The 4,938-nt window shown below is 40.2% G+C and overlaps 1 pseudogene; it reads left to right on the top strand.

Annotated features, from left to right (window-relative positions):
• Positions 1-3,848: 3,848 nt before the first annotated feature.
• On the top strand, positions 3,849-4,704 carry LOC113887368 (annotated as a pseudogene).
• Positions 4,705-4,938: the final 234 nt, after the last annotated feature.

Genomic DNA, 4,938 nt, shown 5'->3' with positions numbered 1-4,938 from the left:
TCATAGTCAGTATTATTTTGTGGAGACAAAACTGGGCCACAAGTGCAATGCTCTGTAAACATCAATGTGTGGTAGAAGAGTTATCTAGTAAAATGAATATATTTGTTTCAACTATCTCCCTCTGTTATTTCTGACGTATGTCATATATAAAAGCTATATCCTTCAGGGTTTCCCTGGTGGCTCAGTGGTAAAGAATCTGCCTGGCAATGAAGGAGACATGGGTTTGATCCCTGATCTGGGAAGATCCCATATGCCACGGAGCAACTAAGCCCATGTGCCATAACTATTAAGCCTGGGCTCTAGAGCCCAGGAGCTGCAACTACTGAGCCCATGTGCCACAACTCTTCAAGCCCGCACACCCTAGAGCCTGTGCTCCACAACAAGAGAAGCCACCACAATGAGAAGCCTGTACAACACAACTAGAGACTGGCCCTCACTCATCACAACTAGAGAAAGCCTGCCCAGCAATGAAGACCTAGCACAGCTAAATATATACAAATACATAAAACTATTTTAGAAAGCTATATCCTTCAACAGCAGGTACATTTCTTTTTCAGCCTCAGTAGCAGCTAATTCCTCAAATTTGAAACATGCAGTGCTCTGATTCAGTCATTAAAATGATTCTGAATCAAGGTGCCATCTTGCCAGCTGATGCTTTCATTTTAATAAGCAATTATGATCAATTATGTTATCATCTATTTGATAGTTTGACAACTGAGACTTTCTGTAAGTAAAATAATGATCTCAACTGTGTTTCTGGTCAATTCTGTCATACTGTATAAGCCTCAGTATCATTTTAATGAATTTTTATTCTGCAGAAAATTAAAGTATACATGACTAAGATAAAATAACAAAAGTTAGGCAAAAGGTTTATATTCTTCATTGTGCATGTCCTGAGGGGGAAAAGAGCAATTTCATATTGGTAAACATATTCCAGAAGCATAAATAAAGCACTGAATGAAGCAGAGGTTGTTCAAAAACAAGGAGAAATATAGTCAATACTGAACATCAAGAAAAGCCATAAACAAACCTATGAGCTGATTATGGAGATGAACTGAGACAAAGATCTGAAGGAGTTAATGAAGAGTCAGAATTCAGAAAGAGACCTGTGATTTTGACATTAAACATCTACATTATTAACTGGTGTGACATTCATGATTACTGTGTGTTTACGAGCCTAGCTCCAGGGACATTTGTGGCACAAATAAGGCCATTCTTTGGAATCTACTGCTTCTCCTTAACAAACTTATATGTATTTGTGCCACTCTTCAAGTTCCCCGTGCTCTTATCTATGATTCTGAATTCTGGGGTAGCTTAATGTCTTAAGCTATGACCTATAACTGTCTTTTTCCCATCTCCTTTTTTGAGAACCATGTAACTGTGTATAACAAAAATTTTGTTTTTTTTACACAAACACATACAGTGACAGAGATCCATACCCTATAGCCCTAAAAACCTCCACTTCATGGACAATCCTGCCCCATATATACCCCGTTAACCTGCCCTCTAATCTGTGTATTCTTCAGTTTGCATCTCTAAAAGAAACTTTAAAAATCAAGTTATGACACTATTTCCAAACCTAAAATAAGCTTATGTCACCATATGTTCAACTGGTGTTCAAAATTACTATTGTTTCAGATATCATCATTGTTTGTACATTTTGTTTAATAAATATCTAAGTGTTACTCATGCTCTTTTAATCTAGGTGTTTCTCCTTCACCCTTTCACTCCACTTTCCCAACCATTTAATAATAAAAGAGCTGAGTACTTATTAAATGCCAAATCCTGTGGAAACCCATACATGCATGTCTTCTAATTCTTACAAGGGCACACTGCAGGTTGAACACTGATGCCCTCATTCTCTCTTGCCAAGCACCAAGCTTCAAACATAGGAGCTTCTGACTACAAATTTGGCATTCTTTCCACTCTACCATGATTCAATTTCACTTTCTTTTTTTTTTCCAATTTCACTTTAAAGGCATACAACTGTATCAGTGTTCCCATATCTTTACTACTCGATGCCCCTGCCATGCAATTTTCTGTGTGTCATTCTTTTCTGCAAAAAAGGGAGGAAGGACAATCATTTCTTAAGATACAGTAATCCCTAAAATGGCCTTTAATGAGAATTTATACATGGAACAGTACTCACCAACAACCACTATGAATTACAAAATAAGTCAAGGCAAAATCACCTTTTTATTTTGACAGGAATCTTCCTTACTAGACTGACAGAGGTAGAGAAGAACAAAGAAAGACAGTCTACCAAACTCTTTAAGAGACTTTATAAAATCCCCCAAAGTATCTTTGTGTAAGAGATGGAAAATGAGGGTCTCATGTAGCTAAAATCACCTACATTCAGAGAATCAAGACTGATTAAGATTAAAATAATCATCAAGAGATCAATACTGAATATAAAGACAGTTCTAAATCCAAAACCCAAAGTGAAATATGTTTGCATTTATCCATACCTCCTTGAATTTCTTTCATTAATGTCTTAGAGTTTAAATTGTTTAAATCTTTTACCTCCTTAGTTAAATTGATTACTTGGTATTTCATATTCTTTTGGATGCAGTTATAAATGGAATTTTTTTCTCTTTCAGATACTTCAATATTTGTGTGTAGAAACATATTTACATACCACATCACACTGGTCAGAATGGCCATCATCAAAATGTCTACAAATAATAAATGTTGAGAGGGTGTGGAGAAAAGGGAACCTTCCTACATTGTTGGTGGCAACGTAAATTGGTGCAGCCACGATGGAGAACAGTATGGAGGTTCCTTAAAGTTAACTAAAACTAGAGCTACCATATGATCCAGCAATCCCAGTTCTGGGCATACATCCAAAGAATGTGCAGGGCAAGAATAGAGACTCAGACGTAGAGAATGAACTTGTGGACCCAGTGGGGGAAGGAGAGGGTGGGAAGAATTGAGAGAGTAGCACTGACATATACACACTACCATGTGTAAAGAGAGCTAGGGGGAAGCTGCTGTACAGCACAGGGAGCTCAGCTCGGTGCTCTGTGATGACCTAGAGTGGTGGGATAGGGAAAGGGTGGGAGGGAGGCTCAAGAGGGAGTGGATATATGTATACATGTAGCTGATTCACATTGCTGTACAGCAGAAACTAATATAACATTGTAAAGCAATTATACTTCAATTAAAAAATAAATTCTAAATGTTTAAAAAAAGGATATATGCAACCTAATGTTCATAGCAATAATATTTACAATAGCCAAGACATGGAATCAACTTAAATGTCCATCAACAGAGGAATGGATAAACAAGATATGGTACATATTAATATACACAGTGGAATATTACTCAGCTATCAAAAAGAATGAAATAATGCCATTTGCAGCAACATGGGTGGACCTAGAGATTGTCATACCTAGTGCAGTCAAACAGATAAAGACAAATATCATATGATATCATTTATATTTGGAAACAAAAATTGATAAGATGAACTTATATACAAAACAGAAACAGACTCAACAAACATAGAAAGCAAACTTAACCAACAGAGAAAGGGGAATGAGCAATAAATTGGGAATTTGAGATTATTAGATACACACTACTAAATATAAAATAGATAAACAACAAGAACCTATTGTATAGCACTGAGAACTATATTCAATACTTTGTAATAAACTACAATGGAAAATAATTCAGTATAACTGAGTCACCTTGCTCCTCCAAAAACCTTATCCCCAGGCTGCAAACTATCCAGAAGAATTATCTGAACATGAACAAGTACAAAGTGATATACAAGGGGCCAGGGGCCAGGGTTAAGTACAGTGCAGAGGCCCTGCTTTGCTACCTCTGGGACCACGTGAACATTTCAATGATAGAGACCACAGATTTTCCCTTCAACACCTCTGATTGGGAGGGTTACCTGCCTCAGGAGGACATTAGGACCAAGGCAGTGGGGCAGGTGTGTCTCTCCAGCAGGATCTCTGAAGTCCTCCCGGCTAGGTCGAGAAATAGATGATCATGATGCAGTCCAGAGGTTTAATGGGGCACCCACAGTCAAATTCCAACAAGACATGGGCACGAAAACCACCATTCGTCTGGTAAACTCTCAGTTGGTCACCACAGAAGCGGGCTTCCTGAAAGACAGTTTGTACAATGAAGGAATCCTAATTGTGTGGGACCCATCTGTTTACCATTCAGATATCCCAAAGTGGTACAGGAATCCCGACTACAGTTTCTTCAATAACTTCAAGAGCTATCGTAAGCTGCATCCTGATCAGCCCTTTTACATCCTCAAGTCCCAGATGCCTTGGGAGCTGTGGGACATCATTCAAGAAATCTCCTCAGAGCAGATCCAGCCAAACCCCCTGTCCTCCGGGATGCTCGGCATTGTCATTATGATGTTACTGTGTGACCAAGTGGTTATTTACAAGTTCCTCTCATCCAAGCGCAAGACTGATGTATGCAACTACTATCAGAGGTATTTTGACAGTGCCTGCACAATGGGCGCCTAACACCCACTCCTCTTTGAGAAGAACATGGTGAAGCGCCTCAACCTCGGCACAGACAAGGACATCTACCTGCTCGGAAAAGCCACACTGCATGGCTTCCGGACAATTCGCTGTGGAGCATAAGCTCCCCAGCCAGGCCCCCTCACCCTTCCCCACTGGCATTTTACAGCTGGTCTTCTGGACACCCCGGGCCTGGGAAGGAAGACTGTGTGCCTGAATAATCACAGCCCACACTCCAGGCACCAAGAGCCCTGGGGCTTCAGAAACTCAAGGGCAGGGCCCCCAGCCCAGTTTGCCCTGTTGTCACGGGGGTGTGTGAACCCAGAGCCTCCTGTCTCACTCATGTATACCCGTTTAGCATTCCCTCCAGAGCCTCCCGCCCCCGACCCAGGTAAATGCAAGATCCACCTTTCCCACCAGGGCTGCCAAAACTGGTCTGCTTTCCCCACCAGAA

The sequence above is a fragment of the Bos indicus x Bos taurus genome, chromosome X, assembly GCF_003369695.1.
Source record: "Bos indicus x Bos taurus breed Angus x Brahman F1 hybrid chromosome X, Bos_hybrid_MaternalHap_v2.0, whole genome shotgun sequence".
Lineage (NCBI taxonomy): Eukaryota > Metazoa > Chordata > Mammalia > Artiodactyla > Bovidae > Bos > Bos indicus x Bos taurus.
This window is presented reverse-complemented; position numbering and strand designations above follow the sequence as displayed.